This window comes from Chiloscyllium punctatum, chromosome 10 (genome assembly GCF_047496795.1).
Source record: "Chiloscyllium punctatum isolate Juve2018m chromosome 10, sChiPun1.3, whole genome shotgun sequence".
In the NCBI taxonomy this organism is placed as follows: domain Eukaryota; kingdom Metazoa; phylum Chordata; class Chondrichthyes; order Orectolobiformes; family Hemiscylliidae; genus Chiloscyllium; species Chiloscyllium punctatum.
In genome coordinates this window covers 67,560,686-67,583,014 of record NC_092748.1, presented here as the reverse complement: position 1 = coordinate 67,583,014, position 22,329 = coordinate 67,560,686, and the positions used below count along the sequence as shown (strand labels likewise).

Genomic DNA, 22,329 nt, shown 5'->3' with positions numbered 1-22,329 from the left:
TGGCCATTAAAGGATGATCTGCATTACATTATTTCTGGAGGTGAGGTGGTCACTGCATTGTGTCTTGAATGGCATGTGACTGTGAAGGAGTGACTGGGGGCTTGTCTTGTGAGCATTACTGACTGTGACGTAAAGATTTTGTATAAAGGAAGAACTGTTTCCTTTGTTCAGGGCAACCTCTCAACACACTTCGCAAGCATGGAGAAGAGTGTTAAGAGTTTCTCCACAGCTTGAACTGTATTTGCTTAATAGAATTTGGTTGTTGCTCACAGAAGTTAGCGTACTGCAGTTGCATCAAGTGTGTAAGAATCTAAGACAAAAAGAACTTAACATTGATGCACCGAACAGCCTGCTTCCATGCTGCTGGGATCCTATGATTACTAAGCATGGGGTCTAAATGCCCTGCTTTGCAGGGAAACTCCAGGGATTTTATGGGCTGAATAGCCTCTTTTCTGCTGTTAGTGAGCATGCCTATAAAAAAATACAGTAAATACATTAAGTCTTTTCATTTCAGGAGTCAGCTGCAATTGTCTAATTGTCTCTCACCTTTTGGATGGCAAATTGCATTGAGCATGATTATTTTGCTTGCCAAAACGAGAACAAAAGGTTAAATGATCAAGGCTCCTGGGAACTGGTTTACAGAGAAGAGGATATTCAAGTTTGGGAGAAGTCATTTACATAAATGATTTGGATGTGAGCATAAGAGAAATACACAGTTAGTAAGTTTGCAGATGACACCAAAATTGGAGGTGTAGAGGACAGTACAGAGGGTTCCCTTAGATTACAACAGGATCTTGATCAGATGGGCCAATGGGATGAGAAAGAGCAGATGGAGTTTAATTCAGATAAATGAGAGGTGCTGCATTTTGGGAAAGCAAATATTAGCAGGACTTTATACACTTAATGGTAAGGTTCTAGGGAGTGTTGCTGAACAAAGAGACCTTGGAGTGCAGGTTCATAGTTCCTTGAAAATGGAATCACAGGACGATAGGATAGTGAAGGCAGCGTTTGGTATGCTTTCTTTTATTGGTCAGAGTATTGAGTACAGGAGTTGGGAGATCATGTTGCGGCTGTACAGGATATTGGTTAGGCCAACTGTTGGAATATTACATGCAATTCTGGTCTCCTTCCTATCGGAAAGATGTTGTGAAACTTGAATGGGTTCAGAATTGATTTACAAGGATGTTGCCAGGGTTGGAGGATTTGAGCAATAGGTGGAGGCTTTATACAGCTTTACAAAATCATGAGGGGCATGGATAGGATAAATAGGCAAAGTCTTTTCCCTGGGATCGGGGAGTCCAGAACTAGAGGGCATTGGTTTAGGGTGAGAGGGGAAAGATATAAATGAGACCCGAGTGGCAACTTTTTCACGCAGAGGGTCGTACGTGTGTGGAATGAGCTGCCAAAGGAAGTGGTGGAGGCTAGTACAATTGCAACATTTAAGAGAGTCATTTGGATGGGTATATGAATAGCAAGGGTTTAGAGGGCTATGGGCCGGGTGCTGGCAGGTGGGACTCTCTTTGACTAAGTCCTCAGAATGAATGCCTAGTTGACCGAACTGTATTTCTGAAACCAATTCTTGCCTAAGCAAAAAATAGCTGTTCGTATACTTAATGGCTGTATATGCTGCTCAAATTTAATATTCAAGATGAATTTGTGCTTCAAGTCTTTGTCAGACCTGAATCAGTCTGTCTGTCCACAATCTCCAAGTAATGGGAGTGTGTGAGCAATGGGAACAAGTTTGACTTAAAATGATGAGAAGGTTGCCTGGCACGTGATGCAAATTCGGCTGACAGCTCAGGACCATACAGAAACCTCATCACCTCAGGAGTTCCCCCATCCACAGCTTCTAACCTCATAGTGCGGGAACCCCGCACTGCCCGGTTCTACCTCCTTCCCAAGATCCACAAGCCTGACCACCCTGGCCGACCCATTGTCTCAGCATGCTCCTGCCCCACTGAACTCCTCTCTACCTACCTCGACACTGTCCTATCCCCCCTAGTCCAGGAACTCCCCACATACGTTCAAGACACCACACACGCCCTCCACCTCCTCCAAGACTTCCGTTTCCCTGGCCCCCAACGCCTCATCTTCACCATGGATATCCAATCCCTCTACACCTACATCCGCCACGACCAGGGCCTCCAAGCCCTCCGTTTTTTCCTCTCCAGACGTCCCCAACAGTACCCTTCCACCAACACTCTCATTCGTTTGGCCGAACTGGTCCTCACCCTTAACAATTTCTCCTTTGAATCCTCCCACTTCCTCCAAACCAAAGGGGTAGCCATGGGCACAGTATGGGCCCCAGCTATGCCTGTCTCTTTGTTGGCTACATAGAGCAGTTGATCTTCCATAATTACACCGGCACCACTCCCCACCTCTTCCTCCGCTACATTGATGACTGCATTGGCGCCACCTCGTGCTCCCGCGAGGAGGTTGAGCAATTCATCAACTTCACCAACACATTCCACCCTGACCTTAAATTTACCTGAACCATCTCTGACACCTCCCTCCCTTCCTGGACCTCTCCATCTCCATTAACGATGACTGACTTGACACTGAGATTTTTTACAAACCCACCGACTCCCACAGCTACCTGGATTACACCTCTTCCCACCCTACCTCTTGCAAAAATGCCATCCCGTATTCCCAATTCCTCCGCCTCCGCCGGATCTGTTCCCAGGAGGACCAGTTCCACCACAGAACACACCAGATAGCCTCCTCCTTTAGAGACTGCAAATTCCCTTCCCACGTGGTTAAAGGTGCCCTCCAACGCATCTCGTCCACATCCCGCACCTCCGCCCTCAGACCCCACCCCTCCAACCGTAACAAGGACAGAACGCCCCTGGTGCTCACCTTCCACCCTACAAACCTTTGCATAAACCAAATCATCCGCCGACATTTCCGCCACCTCCAAACAGACCCCACTACCAGGGATATATTTCCCTCCCCACCCCTTTCCGCCTTCCGCAAAGACCATTCCCTCCGTGACTACCTGGTCAGGTCCACGCACCCAAACAACCCACCCTCCAATCCTGGCACTTTCCCCTGCCACCGCAGGAACTGTAAAACCTGCGCCCACACCTCCTCCCTCACCTCTATCCAAGGCCCTAAAGGAGCCTTCCACATCCAAAGTTTTACTTGCACATCCACGAATATCAATTATTGTATCCGTTGCTCCCGATGCGGTCTCCTCTACATTGGGGAGACTGGGCGCCTCCTAGCAGAGCCCTTTAGGGAACATCTCCGGGACACCCGCACCAATCAACCAAACTGCCCCGTGGCCCAACATTTCAACTCCCCCTCCCACTCTGTCGAGGACATGGAGGTCGTGGGCCTCCTTCACCGCCGCTCCCTCACCACCAGACGCCTGGAGGAAGAACGCCTCATCTTCCGCCTCGGAACACTTCAACCCCAGGGCATCAATGTAGACTTCAACAGTTTCCTCATTTCCCCTTCCCCCACCTCACCCTAGTTCTAAACTTCCAGCTCAGTAACTGTCCCCTTGACTTGCCCGGACTTGTCCTACCTGCCTATCTTCTTTTCCACCTATCCACTCCACCCTCTCCTCCTTGACCTATCACCTTCATCCCCTCCCCCACTGTACTCTATGCTACTTTCTCCCCACCCCCACCCTCCTCTAGCTTATCTCTCCAGGCTTCAGGCTCACTGCCTTTATTCCCGATGAAGGGCTTTTGTCCGAAATGTCGATTTCGAAGCTACGTGGATGCTGCCTGAACTGCTGTGCTCTTCCAGCACCACTAATCCAGCTCAGGAAAGAGACATGACAATAAAGTATGAATAGAGGAAGTTGCAGAGCATCGAGCCTGCCACCCATGAGTATGCCACATTAAAACAACGGTCAGTGGAGGGATCCAAACAAGTCAGCAGTCAGATGGAAGGATGTAACCCTCACAGCAAATGACAGCTCAGTTAAAAAGCTTTAAGATCACAAAAGTTAAAAATGATCCAGGAGGGAGCTTGTAGAACTCGAAGGCTGCATTTCAACAAATGATAGGCAAGTGGAATAGCTTCGGTGCAAGAAACTAGCGCTTGGAAAATTTTATTTTAAGATGCATATAGAAATGTCGAGGGTATAAAGGGGAGCAGGGTTAGGGTAAAAATTTGCAAGTGAATAATTTTAACATTCAGAAGGTGAGTAAACATACAGGACTTCAATATCGAGCAAGTCCTTGTTTAAAATGTTCCTAATTAATATTATTTTGTCTCAAAATTAAGAGGTAGCAGGGTGTGTAATTAACACCTTAATTTCAATATTTTTCTTACACGACCAAATTGCTGCCTTTCCCACTCCTAGTTGCAGTCTTTCTACATTTTTACTATCCATGGATGTTTGTTTTAAAAAAAAACAACTTTCAAAGCTGTTTCTGCTCTGCTCTTATCTCAAGCACTTACTACACAAATAGTCAGGAGAGGGAAGCAGTGAGCGACAGCATTTAAATAGATTATAAAAACTCCAGCCCTTATTAATCACATCCCATTAGATGCAATAAGTTCAATATTCAATTAGTTAATCACTAAGCTGAAGGATTTTCTCTTTCTTATTAACTGGGGTATGAACATTAAGTCATTTTTTCATTTTTTTGAAAATGAATCCTGAGATACAGATGTTCTTCAATGAACAAAGTACTTTTGAAGTGTAGTCATGACTGCATAGTTCTGTAGGAAAGTGCAACCACAATCAATTAGCAAATGGCAAGGTTTCAGATTGCTACAATTGACAAGTACTCTGCGTTAATAATGTTGGGTAAAGGATACACATTGCTCTTTATTTAGATTTATAAACTATGCTGTCATTTTATTTCATTACTATATACTATAGTGACTAATATATAACTACAAGTAATAGTAGCTCAAACTATTTGGAGTATATGGGTTACTGCCCTTAAACTAATGGGACAATTTTCTGCATGGCAATGCAACACAGAAATGCAAATCTCTCATTATCGCTTACACTGAATCATCTTACAAATCTATATGAGTGAGAAGCTAGAAGTATCAGTGAACAAGCTTAAATTTTTGCTTTTCAGGAATTCCATACAGGAATGCGGATTTAAAAACCAGAACGAGAAGTTTAAACATGAAACATTGCAGTGAAATTGCAGTAAATGCAGGTTACACCACTGTTATAGTCTAACAGATTTATTTGGAAGTACAAACTTTTATAATGCTGGTCCTTTGTCAGGTAGCTCAACGCAGCAAGTTACCTGATGGAGCAGCGCTCCGAAAATTTGTACTTCCAAATAAACCTGTTGGACTTTAAAGTTTGACCACCCCAATTCAACACCAGCATCTCCACATCAATGCAGTAGTAATAGCAGAGCAATGGACAAGTGGGATTTAGTGTAGAATAAGATTTGGTCAGCTTAGTTTTGAATTAACTTTTTAGGATGGCAAAGAAGTCGACCAATTCAGCACTGAGATAATCATTAGTGGAAATGACAAAAGGACTGAAGATTAAACTGCAATATACCAGGACATGCATCAGGCTTTGTTAGTTCTCAGAGTGAAGACAGCACTGCAAGGCCTGAATCAATTACTCTTCTCAATAAAGCATTGACTATCCTCCAGCATAATGTTCCCAGAATGGACAGGAATATTGTAAGATATGGATCAGTGGCAACAGAGAATCTAATTCCAGGTCAGAATAAGGCCAAAAATCACATGACACCAGGTTATAGTCCAATAGGTTCATTTGAAAATACAAGCTTTCAGAGCATTCTCCTTCATCAGGTGCCAAAAGCTATCGTTTTCAAATAAACCCATTGGACTATAATCTGGTGTAATGTGATTTTGACCTTGTCCAACCCAGTCCAACATCGGCACCTCCACATCGGGTCAGAAGACTGTGTGACTGGTGTGATTGCAATCAAAAGCTGAACTTCAAGTCAAACTGGGCAGACAGGAAACAAACAACCTAATTCACCCTGAGAAGCTGATGGAAAAGATATGGTCTGTGGCAGAGACAAAGCCAATGCTCATGTTAATAGGAAAAATTAAGACCCATCAAACATTTAACATCAAGCAAATTATTCAACAAAGTAGAGGTCATCAAGGTATACGCCATTGATACCACATATATGATATTGTGACTACAAACAATCATAAAAGAAAAGCACATAGCTGAAGGCTGCAGGAATACCTTCCTATATTCCAGGAGGTGACAATTGTAGAATGAGAGGCCATCACTGAAAATGCTGTGGCTATAATTTCATAATTTAGAATGGAATCATTTGGAAATTCACACAGTTGGTGAATCCAAATAAGATGTAAGGGAAAAAGTGTGGCCTTATCAAAGCTGCAGAGAGGAAAAACAGGAATAGTGCACCAGTTATATATTTGGTGCCAAAATAATTAAGAGAACAGAATAGCTTTTAGACTTTAGGGCTGGCAAACATAACTGCAAACGTCTTTTTAAGTCCTATATATTTTGCATTCACCTTTCAAATTATTTTGAAAATGGTCGCAATGAACTTTGTTCTTCACATAGATGTATTTGTGATACAAGAGTTAATCAAATTATAACATCTGATAGAAAAGTTACATATGGTAACACCTATCTCCCATATAATAAGTATTATGGAAAGATGAATAGTATACAAATAGTCGCATTTCTGATGCAGAAATATAATCATGATCATTGTAGGAAGATCAGAGAGCAAGTGAAGAAATAATAGCAGAGAGAGTAGCACTAAATAAAGAGGAACCCAGAAGTTTATAAACAGACATATGCAAAATAAAAGAGTAGTAAAATAATGGATGAGAGAGCTAACAAAGGTTCATGGTAAAACAGAAACCATGGCTAAGGTGCCGTAGTTAGACCAGCACCACCACCATCTGTTCCTCAGCTACATCGATGACTGTATCGGCACTACCTTGTGCTCCCAAGAGGAGGTTGAATAGTTCATCAATTTTTCCAACACCTTCCATCCCAACCTCAATTTCAACTGGACCATCGCAGACACCTCCCTCCTCTTCCTGGACCTCTCCGTCACCATCTCCAGTGATGAACTAACCACAGATAACTACAAGCCCACCAACTCCCATAGCTACTTAGGGTGGGAGGAGGTGTAGGCTATCTCCTGTAAAAACGCCATCACTTACTCCCAATTCATCTGCCTCTGCTGTATCTGTTCCCAAGATGACCAATTCCACCTCAAAGTCCCAGATGGCCTTTTTCCACAATCGCACCTTCCCTTCCCACGTGGTTGATGATGACCTCTAGCGCATCTCCTCCACTTCACGCACCACCACCCTTGAACCCCACCAACTTCCGCATACGACGCCACTTTCACCACCTCCCAAAATATATTTCCCTCTGCAACCCTATCAGCGTTCCAGAAAGACTCCCTTATCAGGTTCACGCCCACCCATCCCCACTCCTGGCACCTTTCCCTGCTACAAGTAGTGCAATACCTGTGCCCACACCTCACCCCTCACCTCCGTCCAAGGCCCCAAGGGATCTTTCCATATCCAGAGATATACTTCCATCCCCACTCCTATCAGCATTCCAAAAAGATCATTCCCTCCACGACTCCCTCACCAGCCCTCCTGGTACCTTCCCATGCCAATGCAGGAGTCGCAAAACCTGCATCCACACCACCCCCCTCACCTTCATTCAAGGCCCCAAGGGATCTTTCCACATCTGTCAGAAATTCACCTGTCCCTCTACCAATGTCATCTACTTTATCCGTTGCACCCGGTACGGTCTCCTCTACATCAGGGAGACAGGATGCCTCCTTGCAGATCATTTCAGATAACATTTCTGGGACACCCACAACCACCAACCTGCGGCTGAACACTTCAACACCCCCCCACCCCATTTTCACTCCATCTAGGACATGCAGGTCCTGGGCCTCCTCCACCGCCAAACCATTATCATCCGTACCCTGAAGGATGAACGCATCCTATTCCACCTTGGGATCCTGCAACCACATGGGATAAATGTGGATTATAACAGCTTCCTCATATCCCCTCCCCCCACATTATCCCAGTCCCAAGCCTCCAACTCAGCATCCCTCTCCAGACCTGTCCATCACTCCCCCTCTAACTTATCACCTTCTTCCTCACCTTCATCCACCTATTGCTTTCTCAGGTACCTTCCCCCCAACCCTACTCCCCTCCATTTACTTCTCAACCCCAACCCACAAGCCTCATTCCTGATGAAGAGCATATGCCCAAAAACATCGATTCTCCTGCTCCTCGGTTGCTGCCTGACCTGCTGTGCTTTTCCAGCAACATGCTCTCGACTCTTCTCCAGCATCTGCAGTCCTCACGTTTTCCTAAGGTGCTCAAACACAACTTAGAATCTGTCTTTTCTTAGATGTTGTCAATGTCAGATAACGGCTTAAAACAAAAGTGTATTAGAAAGGTTGATAAAACATGGAGCTGAAAGGGCACAGCAGGTCAGACAGCATCCAAGGAGCAGGAAAGTTGACATCTTGATGAACAGTCCCAACCCAAAATGTCGACTTTTCTGCTCCTCTGACCTGCTGTGCCTTTCCAGTTCCACATTCTATTGACTTCCAGCATCTCCAGTCCTTACTATCTTCAGTATTAGAGAAGTTGTTACAAAAGTTGATAAGTCACCAGGACTAGATGATATGCAGCTGAGCAGAGGGAAGGAGGCAAACAAATTAGAGACACTGGCCAAAACCATCCAACCCTCCTTGTATATGGATAGTGTCAGAGGAACTGCAAATGTTATATGCACATTCAAAAAAAGGGTGCAAGGATAAACCAAACCAGCCAGTTTATTCTCAGTGTGGGAAAGCTTTTAAAATAAAATTATTCAGGGCAAAGTTAAGTTACTTGAATAAGTGTGAATCAGTGCGAAATCAGATCCTTTAGAACAACTCGTCCGCGCTGACCATACATTCCAATTGATCTAGCCCTGTTTGCTAGCGTTTGGCCCAGATCTCTCTAATTCCTTTCTATGCATATACCCATCCAGGTGCCTTTCAAATCTTATAATTGTACAACCTCCACCACTTTCTCTGGCAGCTCATTCCATACATGCAGATTCCTTATGTGAAAAAGTTACCCCTTAAGTCCTCTAAGTCTTAACCCCTTTCATCTGAAAACAATGTCCTCTAGTTTTGGACTCCCCTACCTGAGGAAAAAGGCTTTGACTATTCACCCTGATGGTTTTTCTCTCTAAAGGTCACCTTCAGCCTCCAACGCTCCAGGGAAAAAAAACCCAACCTATTCAATCTCTCCCTCTAACTCAAACCCTCCAGTCACAGAAACATCCTTGTAAATTTTTTCTGCACCTACTCAAGTTTAACAACATCTTTCCTATAGAAGGACAACCAGAATTGTGCAGTATTCTAGAAGTGGCCTCACCAACATCTTGTACAAGTACAACGTGACATCACAACTCCGATAGTCAACGTTCTGATTAACGAAGGCAAGCATGGTAAACACCTTGTTCACCACTCTCAGTACCTGTGACCCTACGTTCAAGAGTCAATGAACTTGTACCCCTAGGTCTCATTGCTCGGCAACACTCTGCAGAGTCCTATTAGCTGTGTGAGTCCTGCACTGGTTTGCCTTACCAAATTGCAATATCTAACGTCGACCTAAATTAAACTCCATCTGCCACTCCTTGGTCCATTGGCTTATTTGATCGAAGTCCTGTTGTATTAAGGTACCCTTCTTCAGTCCACGGCACCACCTATTTTAGTGTCATTGCAAACTTACTAATCATTCCACCTATATTCACACCCAAATCATTTACATAAATGACAAAAAGCAGTTGACCCAGCACAGATCCTTGTGGCACACTGCTGGTCACAGGCCTCCAGCCCAAAAACCAACCCTCTACCACCACCCTTGGTCTCCCATCTTCAAGCTAAGTTTGAATCCAATCGGTTATCTCCCCCAGATCCCATGTGATCTAACCTTACCAGCCAGTCTATCATGCAGAACCTTACCAAATACTTTGAAGTCCATATAGGTGTCCTCTGCTTTCAATCTTCTTTGTCAACTCTTAAAAAAATGAAGACACTATTTCCCATGCACAAAATCAGGTTGACTATCCGTAATCAGTCTGTCTTTCCAGATGCATGTAAATCTCGTCCCTCAGAAGCCTCTCCAACAAGTTACCCACCACTAACAATAGGCTCACCAGTCTATAGTTCCCTGGATTTTCCTTACAACCTTTCCTAAAGGAACAGCATCACATTAGCCAACCTCGAGTCTTCTGGCATACCATATCCCAGCCCAGCAATCTCTTCCCAGTTTCCCACAAAGCTCTGGAGAAAACCTGATCAGGTCTCAGGGATTTATCTACCATTGTGTTTTAAGATTCCCAGCACATCCTATTCTGTAACATTAACTCTTTTTAAAAGATCGCTATTTATTTCCCCAAGTCCCCTAGCTTCCATGCCCTTCTCCACATTAATGAAAGTCAGCAGGGATTTGTTAAAGACAGACAGCGTTCAACGAACTTTATTGAGTTTTGAAAGGAGTTGTAGCTCAGGTTGAGGTTCTGGATGTAGGTTTGTTCACTGCGCTGAAAGGTTCGTTTTCAGATGTTTCATCACCATACTAGGTAACATCATCAGTGAGCCTCCAGATGAAGCAGTGGTGGCATGGCCCACTTTCTATTTATGTGTTCCGGTTCACTTGGGCTGATGATGTCATTTCCTGTGGTGCCATCATTTCCTGTTCTTTTTTTCAGGGGGTGGTAATTGGTAGTATTTGTTTTCCTGTAGGCGCTAGTTTGAAGTCCCTTATTGGCTGTTTGCTCTACTGCGACATGTAGGAATGGTAATTTGTTGTTCAAAGTTAAAAGTCACACAACACCAGGTTATAGTCCAACAGGTTTAACTGGAAGCACACTAGCTTTTGGAGCGACGTTCCTTCATCAGGTGCTCAATCCTAACAGAATTTATAGCAAACATTTACAGTGATGTAACTGAAATTATACACCGAAAAATTGATTGCCTGTTAAGCCTTTCATCTGTTAGAATACAGTGATAGTTTCATTTCTTTCATGTGTAAATCACATGTGAGTCCTCCACTATCACCTGAAGGAGCGTAGCGCCGAACGCAAGTGTGCTTCCAATTAAACCTGTTGGACTATAACGTGGTATTATGTGACTTTTAACTTTGTACACCCCAGTCCAACACCGGCATCTCCAAATCAATTTGTTGTTGTTTTCCTCATCAATAATACCCTTACTGGCATAAAATTCACTAAAGAGGAGGAAAGCAACAACAAACTGCCACTCCTAGATGTCACAGTAGAACGAACAGCCAATGGGGAACTTCAAACCAGTGTCTACACGAAAACAACACATACTGACCAAATACTCAACTGCAGAAGCAATGATCCCAACACCCACAAATGAAGCTGAGTTAGAACGTTATTTCAATGAGCCACACTCACTGCAGCACAGAGGAACTACGCAGAGCAGAGGGAAATCACCTATACCGTGTATTCAAAAAGAACTGGGACCCAATGAACACAGTCCACCGATTTCTCAGCAACAAACCCAAACAGACAAAACACGTCCAGAAACCCTTGCCACTATCCCCTACATCAAAGACTACTTGGAAATGACTGCCAGACTACTCAGACCTCTTGACATCATAGTAGCCCACAAACCTACCAACGCACTAAAACAGCAGCTAATGAACTTGAAAAACGCTATACAGACAACAAGCAAAACTAATGTCATTTACAAAATACCTTGCAAGAACTGTAACAAACACTACATTAGACAAACGGGCAGAAAACTAGCCAGCAGGATATATGAACATCAACTAGACACAGTAAGACATGACCCACTCTCAGGTATCCTTACATACGGATGAGAAAGGACACCAGTTCAACTGGGACAACACATCCATCCGAGAACAAGCCAAACTGATACATGCACGAGAATTCCTAGAAGCATGGCATTCCAACCAGAACTCTATCAATAAACACATGGACTTGAATCCCATTTACCACCCACTGAGAAAAACAGGAAATTATGTCATCATACGATATGACATCACCAACAGAAGGAAACTTAAACACAAATAGAAAATTGGCCATACCATTAGTGCTTCATCCGAGGCTCAATGATTATGTTAACTTAGTATGGTGACAAAACATCTGAAAACAAACCTTGCAGCTCAACGAGCAAACCTACTTTAGTGATATTTTAAAATAAACGTAGCACAGGAAATCAATGAAAGTGATACAACCAAGTTGGTGGTATATGGACTTGCAAAAAAGTATTTGATAAAATGCCATGCAATTGTATATACTGGAATTTCCCAGAGATCTGTTATTAGACAACTACTTTTCTTTACATATTGACTTGGACACAATTTCAAAATTTACTAATCACAAAACTTCAGAATGGTCTGAAGGAAGATCAATGGACTTGAAACCTCAACTTTGCTTTCTCTGCACGAATGCTGCCAGACCTGCTGAGTTTCTCCATCAATTTCTATTTTCATTCCAAATAACCTAATTCCGTACCATAACCATTCTATGGTCTGAACAATTTACAACAGCGGGTTCTTGCTGCGTAATATTAAATTAAGACGATCAAAATGTACTCGGTTCTGAATAAGTGAAAAAAGAAATGTCATTTTTTTTAAAATGTCATCGGTTCTGAATAAGTGAAATAAGAAAGAATTAACGATGAAACAAAATACTCCCAAAACAGAGCTGTTGAAACGAGTGGGATCGTCTGTTTCACACCCGTCCGCCAACAGCCACATCAAACAAAACTTGTTCATTTCGCGGTCAGGGCGTTCCCATTGCATCAGGAACAAGTCCTCGCATTTCCAGTTCTTTGCCAGTCCGCACCCTACCGTCCCCAACTGGTGACATGAGAACCAGAGCTTTCTCCTCTTCCACACCCAAAAAAAAAATACAGCATGGCAACCTCAGTAGAGCCGGCTCTCCGTACAACCCGCACTCCGTCCGCCACTCAACTTTTCCAGAACTTTCCTACAGTTCAATCCGTGCCGCTGCGGTAACGGGATCTCAGCTCGATACGGTCAGACAGCAGTTCCAACTCACCGACATTAATCGTTCCAGCTCATTATCGTCTCCGAAAATAAAATCGCGGTACGGAAGGAGGGGGGGGGGGGGGGGGGGGGGGAATTCCAACCGACTGCGAGGAAAGAGGCTCTCAAGCAACTATGGCACTCACTCCTCGGCTCAAACTTTAAAACTTACCGATTGTCGACGGAACTTTGCCGAGTCACAGCCGCACCAGGAATGACCACTGTCCGTTCGCCGCCTTTGACTGCACTGTAAATAACCACCGTCACGCCTTGGGCCACACTAGGAATAACCGCCGTCCGCCCGTGCTCGGTCCCGCCGTCCACCAGCCGCTCGCTCAGCTCTCTCTCGCGCCCCCCCCCCCAATATGAGGTCATTGGAAGAAACTCCAGCGTCAACACGCTAGACCCGCCCTCCCCCTATCGCCATTGGTCAATGCGCACAGCCTGCGGGCTTTCCTGAGTGAATAATTGGTCTACAAGGCATCAATCATTCCTCTCCCCCCGCCCAAATCAGAGGAATTATTAAACAAAATATTAAACAAAACAAGAATGTGCTGAGATCAGAGATGAATTAACAAGAATAGTAGGAGCAGTGGGAAACAAAGTAACGCTTAACCCCTACACAATTACAGTTAAATTTCATTAATTAAATTACAAGGAGTAGGTAATAAAGGCCATAATTTGAAACTAAGCCTGGGGTGAGGTACAAACAGGAGCTCCACAAATCTTTAAGGAGTATCATTACTTTAGGACAGTTGCCTCCAGTATCCATAGAACAGCTGTCTCAAAATTTGTATGTCCTTTTCAAACCTGTCACTATCCTCCACAGATAGGCTAGCGGAAGAAAAAAAAAACATCCTGGAAGTTGCAATCTCATGTAAAAGCGTGTGAAGTGATAGTTTTTTGGAAGGAAGAACGGAGCTGTTGAAAATGATGTGTCGGAAAGATGTTTAGTAGCAGAGACCAATAACCTATGTACTCAAGGCCTCGCAGATGGCAGAGCAGGTTGAGGAAGTAGAACTAAAGCAATAAAGTTATGGTAAGACTAAAAAAAATTATGTTCAAATCTTTGCACACTTTCGGAGGGATGTGAAAAAAACAGGAGGTGCAGAAAAGATCTGTAAAACGTTAATAAGAGACTTCAGTTATGAGGAAACATTGGAGAAACTGGGGTTGTTTACCTGAAGAGAAATGCTGAAAGGAAATTTGATAGAGATGCTCAGAAGCTTGGGGGCTTTAGACAGAGACAGGGAGAAACCATTTCCATCAGATACAAGAAGGAGAGGAGACAAAAGAAACACGACAGGATGACGATTGTTATGCAGTTAGCGGTTAGCTCTGGAATGCGCTGCCCAAGAATGCGCTGGCAGAATATTCAATTATGGTTTTCAAAAAGGGTATTAGATAATTCTGAAAATATTTACAGGTTTATATAGAAATTGGAGTGCAGCTAGCAAAACTGTACAGAACGTTTTTTTTATTTACAAGGTGAGGACGTTGCTGCCTCGACCAGCATTTGTTGCCCAGAGGGCAGTTAAGAGTCAAACACATGGTTGTAGGTCAGGAGTCGCATGTAAGCCAGATAAAGTGGGCAGTTTTCTTTCTTAAAGAGCATTTGTGGTTCAGATGGGCTTTTCCTGATGATCTACATTAGACTTCAGATTTTTTTTAAAAATGGAGTTCAAATTCCACCATCTGCCAGAATGAGATTCAACCCCCCCCCCTTACTAATCAAACACCAATCTGTCTTAAATATACTCAATAACTTAACCTCGCCAGTTTTTTAAAGGGCTGTCCCTTCACTGAGGCTGTGCCTTAGGTTCTAGTCTCTCCTCCTAGAGAAAATGTCTTCTACATGTCCAGGTCTCTCAGTAGTCTAAGTTTCAATCACGTTCCCCCTCATCATTCTAAACTCCATTGAGTACAGTCACAGAGTCATCAACTGCTCTTCATATGACAAGCCCTTTCTCTCTGGGATCATTCATGTAAATCTCCTCTGGATGCCTTCAATGCCAGTACATCCTCCCTTAGATATAGTACACAAAACTGAGTATTACAAATGGATTTTGAGCAGAGCCTTTTACAACCTTAGCAGCATATCCCTAGTTTTGTATTCTAGCCCTCTCAAAATGAATGCTAACCTTGCTTTTGCCTTCCCAGCTGTCAACTGAACCTGCACATTAGCTTTAAGAGAATCCTGAAGTAGGAATCCTAAATCCCCTTGTGTTTCAGGTTTACAGAGCCTCTTCACATTTCGAAATTAATCTTTGTCTCTGTTCTTCCCAAAGTGCATAACTTTCCCATGTTGTATTCCATCTCCCACTTCTTTGCTACCCTTCTATCTTGTCCAAGTCCTTCTGCAGCCTCCTCAATTCCAACACTAGCTGTCCCTCCACCCATCTTCATGCCATCTGCAAGGACTGCTCAGAAACAGCTCATGGTGAGATTAGTCTGAGGGTCACCATGCCTCAGGCAAGAGGTAAGATAGTGGGATCTTCAGTAACCTCAGCCAGTACAGGTATCTAACCTATGCTGTTCACATCACAAATCAACCATTCAGCCAACTGAGCTAACCAACCCCATGCATTAACCATTCTACGAAAGGATTGACTAATCTCCAGTTACTTAGGGGACATCCTGGGAGATAAACATAAGTTTTTGCAGTGTGATGAACCTGGATGGCTTTTTATTCATCTTCTTTGAAGTCTACGTAGGAGTAGCTCAAATTGGTTCCGAATGGTAGGACTGGCATGATCCCAGCTTTGTTAATATGGAGTCAAATCCAGGAGTGAAAACTGGCTCGACAGAACCCATTTACCTTTGTGTTAAAACCAAGGTCATTCACAAACATATTCACAGGTCTGCAAGTAGTGTACTTTTAAATAAGGTTTATTAAACAAGAAAAACAAACTATAGTCTCCCAGATTTAAAAAGTTGGAAAGATCCCAGTACAAACCCCAGAATAATTCACTTTCGTTATGTCTTTCATTGCAGACAACATCCTTACAAAAATCCTAGTGAAGATTCATCCCTATCTCCATATCAAGGATTTATGCTTAGGTTAGCACAGCAACCAATTTTCTTCTAGAGAAAACTTCTAAGTCTATAGTATAAGTAATCCAAAGCAAACGAAAATCACTTGAATTTCAGAGAAAACATGAGTTCCCGACACAGTTTTCAACAAGTTTTTTCTAAAACATTTCATTCTCCCATTTCCATTCTTTGGCACACCCATAATGACCATTTCTGGATTTCTCTCCCTGGATGAGTGTTGCTCCAGTGATTAAAAAGGTAGATGATACATTTATTGTAAAAATTCTAAAATAGTGTAAGATTTCAGTTCTATGGTGGTAAAATATTTTAAAGTCAAAGTAATTTGGAAGTGAACTAAATACATAGCTTCCAACAAACATGCCACTTCTCAAATTACTAGCAGAATATCTGCAAAGTAAACTGATGATGAGTTTTGAAAAAGTTTACATTTTATAAAATTTCTCAAAAAAGTTCAGTTCAGAATCATGAGAGGTTTATAGAATCATGAGGGGCATAGATAGGGTAGATAGCCAAGGTATTATTGGTTCTGGGTAACGAACCAGGCCAGGTATTAGAACTAGAGGTAGGTGAGCACTTTGGGGACAGTGACCACAATTCGGTGATTTTTAGTCTCGTGATGGAGAGGGATAAGTGTGTACTACAGGGCAAGAGTTATAGCTGGGGGCAGGGAAATTATGATGCGTTGAGGCATGACTTAGGATGTGTGGATTGGAAAAGTAGATTCCAAGGCAAGAGCGTAATTGATATGTGGAACTTGTTCAAGGAGCAACTATTGAGTGTCGTTGATAAGTACGTACCTATCAGGCAGGGAGGAAAGGGTCGTGTGAAGGAGCCGTGGTTTAATAAGGAGTTGGAATCCCTTGTTAAATGGAAGAGGGCGGCCTTTGTAAAGATGAGGCGTGAAGGTTCAATAGGGGCGATTGAGAGTTATAAGGTAGCCCGGAAGGACCTGAAGAGAGAGCTAAGAGCAGCAAGGAGGGGACATGAAAGGTCCTTAGTTGGTAGGATTAGGGAAAACCCTAAGGCTTTCTATAGGTATGTTAGGAATAAAAGAATGACTAGGGAAGGAATAGGTCCAATCAAGGATAGTAATGGGAAGTTGCGTGTGGAGGCTGAAGAGATTGGGGAGGCGCTGAATGAATACTTTTCGTCAGTATTCACTCAGGAACAGGACATTGTTGTCGATATGAATACTGAGGCACGAATAAGTAGAATGGATGGCTTTGAGATATGTAGAGAAGAGGTGTTGGAAATTCTGGCAAGGGTGAAAATAGATAAGTCCCCTGGGCCTGATTGCATTTATCCTAGGATTCTCTGGGAAGCAAGGGAGGAGATTGCAGAGCCATTGGCCTTGATTTTTGTGTCCTCTTTGTCTACAGGAGTAGTGCCAGAGGACTGGAGGCTAGCAAACGTGGTTCCCTTGTTCAAGAAGGGGAGTAGGGATAATCCTAGTAACTATAGGCCAGTGAGTCTCACTTCTGTTGTGGGCAAAGTCTTAGAGAGAATTGTAAGGGATAGGATTTATGCACATCTGGATAAGAATGATGTGATCAAGGATAGTCAGCATGGTTTTGTGAAGGGCAGGTCGTGCCTCACAAACCTTATTGAATTCTTTGAGAAGGTGACTAAGGAGGTAGATGAGGGGAAAGCGGTAGATGTAGTATATATGGATTTTAGTAAGGCGTTTGATAAGGTCCCCCATGGTAGGCTACTGCAGAAAATACAGAGATATGGCATTGAGGGTGAGTTGGAGGTTTGGATTAGGAATTGGCTCTCTGGAAGAAGACAGAGGGTAGTAGTTGATGGCAAAGATTCATCTTGGAGTGCCGTCACTAGTGGTGTTCCGCAAGGATCTGTTTTGGGACCATTGCTGTTTGTCATTTTTATAAATGACCTGGAGGAAGGGTTAGAAGGTTGGGTGAGCAAGTTTGCGGATGATACGAAAGTCGGAGGAGTTGTAGACAGTGAGGAAGGATATGGCAGGTTACAGCGGGATATAGAGAAGCTGCAGAGTTGGGCAGAAAGGTGGCAAATGGAGTTCAATGTAGCTAAGTGTGAAGTGATTCACTTTGGTAAGAGTAATAAAAAGATGGATTACTGGGCTAATGGTAGACTACTTGGTAGTGTGGAAGAGCAGAGGGATCTTGGTGTCCATGTACACAGATCTCTGAAAGTTGCCACCCAGGTAAATAGTGCAGTGAAGAAGGCATATGGCGTACTGGCTTTTATTGGTAGAGGAATTGAGTTCCGGAGTCCTGAGGTCATGCTGCAGTTGTATAAGACTCTGGTGCGGCCGCATCTGGAATATTGTGTGCAGTTTTGGTCGCCATACTATAGGAAGGATGTGGAGGCACTGGAACGGGTGCAGAGGAAGTTTACCAGGATGTTGCCTGGTATGGTAGGAAGATCCTATGAGGAAAGGCTGAGGCACTTGGGGTTGTTTTCTTTGGAGAAAAGAAGGTTTAGGGGTGATTTGATAGAGGTGTACAAGATGATTAGGGGGTTAGATCGGGTTGACAGTGAGAACCTTTTTCCACGTATGGAGTCAGCTATTACAAGGGGGCATAGCTTTAAATTAAGGGGGAGTAGATATAGGACTGATGTTAGGGGTAGGTTCTTCACTCAGCGAGTCGTAAGATCATGGAATGCCCTGCCAGTAGCAGTAGTGGACTCTCCCTCTTTATGGGTATTTAAGCGGGCATTGGATAGGTATATGGAGGATAGTGGGTTAGTGTAGGTTAGGTGGGCTTTGATCGGCGCAACATCGAGGGCCGAAGGGCCTGTACTGCGCTGTATTGTTCTATGTTCTATGTTCTATGTATTTACCCCAGGGTAGCTGAGTCCAAGACCAGAGGGCATAGGTTTAAAGTGTGAGGGGACAGATTTAAAAGGGACCTAAGGGACAGATTTTTCACAGAGAGTGGTGTGTGTATGGAATGAGCTGCCAAAGGAAATGGAGAAGGATGGGACAATTACAATATCTAAAAGACATCTGATGGGTATATGAATAGGAAGGGTTCAGAGGTACATGAGCCAAATGCTAGTAAATGGGAGTAGATTAATTTAGGATATCTGGTTCGCATGGACGAGTTGGACTGAAGGGTCGATTTCCACACTGTACAGCACTACAACTATGTCAATTCAGGAGAACTGTTCCACTGTAGCTAAAGGGGTTTAGCTTGTGAAGTCTCCAAGCTGTCAGAACTGAAAGGACATTTAGATTATCAGAATTGGAAAGAAGTCTCTCAGACATCAAACAGGAATTGGATCAGACAAGAAAGAAATTAAACATAGTGACATTTCACTGAGATTAAAGTATTTATAAAAAAGGACATTGGTAATAAACAAGTTAAACCTTTGTTTTGCTGTTTATGATCTTTCTAAACTGTCATGTAGTTCTTTAAGCTTGTATGACAAAATTTTTGTTGAAGGTCATTGGCAAAAGTGAGAAAATGTTTAGTGATTAACCACCATAGTAACCAACTACACAAATTAAGCTTCTGATCTATCAAGCCAAATTTCACTCTAGCTGGCTTGTCCATTATCACCATCAGTTGGGATTTAACATGAGGCAGTTTTTCGCAAGTTTAAATACACTAAACTTTAAGGACTGTAAAGCCTCACAAAAAAAAACACAAACAGGCTTCCAGACCTGTCACAAAGCCCATAAAAACAAACATAAGGGGTGATATGGTTTTAAAAATACAGAACTAAATTTAAGTTAATGTTGTTTGTAAGTGTGTTCTGGCTTTTGTCATATTGATCAGGTAAGATCTTCTTCACATAAAATTAGATCAAATTTTTAAATGTTATGTACGCAACAATAAAAGCAGACCATTTAACCCTTCAAGTCTGTCCCTTTAGTCAATGAGACCAAAGCTGATTTGCAACATAACTTCACGTACATGCTTTGTCCCCCTTTCCACAAGACCCAAAGTTGTAAAATCATGAAGTATTTCCCCAATCATGCAATGAAGTCTTTCCATAATTTCAGCCACAAAGGGCATGGTTCTGATCTTTTTAGATCAAATGACTATTTGTCCTCAAGTCGCCAACCAGAAGTCGTTTGTCTATCTGCGTACCACAATAACTTTGAACAAACTCCATTTGCCTTGTATATTCAAAAGATTGGAAACAATTGGTTTAATCTCACCTTTTTAGAAGAAGAATGCCTACAGTGCAAAAACAGACCATTCAACCCAACAAGTCCACACCGACCGTCCGAAGACTAACCCACCCAGACCCATTCCCCTACCCCATTACTCAACATTTACCCCTGACTAATGCACCTAACCTACACATCCCTACTCTATGGACAACTTAGTATGACCAATTCACCTAACCTCTTTAGATTGTGGGAGGAAAGCGGAGCACCCAGAGGAAATCCATGCAGACATGGGAAGAATGTGCAAACTCCACGCAGATTGTCACCCGAGGCTGGGATCGAACCCGAGTCCTGTGAGGCAGCAGTGCTAACCACTGAGCCACTGTTCTGCCTTTTTAAATTTGTGCCCCATGTGAGGATCGAACTCATGACCTTCAGATTATGAGACAATTGTATTCCAAGGCTAATATATCTCAAGGTGCAGTGTCCAGAACTGCGCACAGGAAATATTCTAGGTTGGGGTGGCACAGTGGCACAGGGGGGCAGCACGGTGGCACAGTGGTTAGCACTGCTGCCTCACAGCCACCAGAGACCCGGATTCAATTCCTGCCTCAGGCAACTGTCTGTGTGGAGTTTGCACATTCTCCCTGTGTCTGCGTGGGTTTCCCCCGGGTGCTCTGGTTTCCTCCCACAATCCAAAGATGTGCAGGTTAGGTGAAATGGCCATGCTAAATTGCCCGTAGTGTTAGGTGAATGGGTAAATGTAGGCGAATGGGTATGGGTGGGTTGCTCTTTGGAGGGTCACTGTGGACTTGTTGGGCCGAAGGGCCTGTTTCCACCCTGTATCTAATCTAGTCTGACATCAGCAAACCTTTCTATAGCGTTGCAATCTCAAAGGACAGAATTCCATTAATTTTTTTACAAGCATATAACATTTAATGATCCATGTGAATATATACTACTGCCACAAGCTAGAAACAGTGAAAGACTAAAGAAATTGTTTAAAATGGACCTAAGACAACATGATGTGGGTAACCTCATCCAACTGTACAAACCCATTTTCCAAAGCCTTGTCCATTCACTTTGTCTTTTCAATTTTAAACTGCAGCCGATTGTTTCCAATCATGAACAGAGTTAAAGCATCAGCATTGTTTGCAGTTTTCTGTGTCATCCAAGTCAGTGAGATCCTAATGGATTCACACCCATTGTCCCTTTGATTGACACCCATTCCTTTTCTATTCAATTTCCTAACTAGGTCAATCATTTCCCAATTTCACGACCCTCAAACTTCACTTAAAGTTGCAAATGAAAGCAGTATTTTATGAAGCCTTAAAAAAAGGTTTATTTAAATAATATTCATATTGTCCAATCTACTTTAGTCATCCACTTAAAAAGGGAATAATTCAATCATGCTGGTCAAACGTGAGTTACACTTTTACAAATTAATGCTAGTTCTCTAATAACATCCTTAACCAGAAACGTGAGTTAAAAATAACAACACCAGGATATAGTCCAACAGGTTTATTTGGAAGTAGTAGCTTTTGAATGGCTGCTCCTTCGTCAGCTCGTGCTTCCAAACGAACCTGTTGGACTTTAACCTGCTGTTGTTATTTTTAACTTTGTCCACCCTAGTCCAACATCAGCACCTCATGAAAAGTGTTGGGACTGCATTACATTTTCAGGTGACCACTCATTTCCTGATTATATATTAGGATAATTGACCAACAATTCTGACTTGTAAATGGTGCAGTGACATGTACAATTTTCCAATCAAAAATATTCTCAAATCTACTGAAAATGGAGGATGATTAGAATGTCAGCAATATTCAACTTTTAAAATCCATAAATGTCTTGGGATTGGATACTCTTTAGTACCATTATTTGAGTATGATTTGGAGATGCCGGTATTGGACTGGGGTGTACAAAGTTAAAAATCACACTAAGAGAAAGTGAGGACTGCAGATGCTGGAGATCAGAGCTGAAAAGTGTGTTGCTGGAAAAGCGCAGCAGGTCAGGCAGCATCCAAGGAGCAGGAGAATCGACGTTTCGGGCATAAGCCTATTCCTGAAGAAGGGCTTATGCCCGAAATGTTGATTCTCCTGCTCCTTGGATGCTGCCTGACCTGCTGCGCT

The 22,329-nt window shown here is 43.1% G+C and overlaps 1 protein-coding gene across 2 annotated transcripts in view; it reads right to left on the bottom strand.

The window, feature by feature from the left end:
- The window catches only part of LOC140482253 (protein TANC1-like), a 245,970-nt gene extending 232,586 nt beyond the window's left edge, over positions 1-13,384 (bottom strand). The window contains exon 1 of one of the 2 annotated variants that reach the window (XM_072579410.1): positions 13,211-13,384. The gene's annotated coding sequence lies outside the window, so the exon portion shown is untranslated. The remainder of the gene's footprint in view (positions 1-13,210) is intronic. The other variant, XM_072579411.1, reaches the window with a different exon arrangement.
- Positions 13,385-22,329: the final 8,945 nt, after the last annotated feature.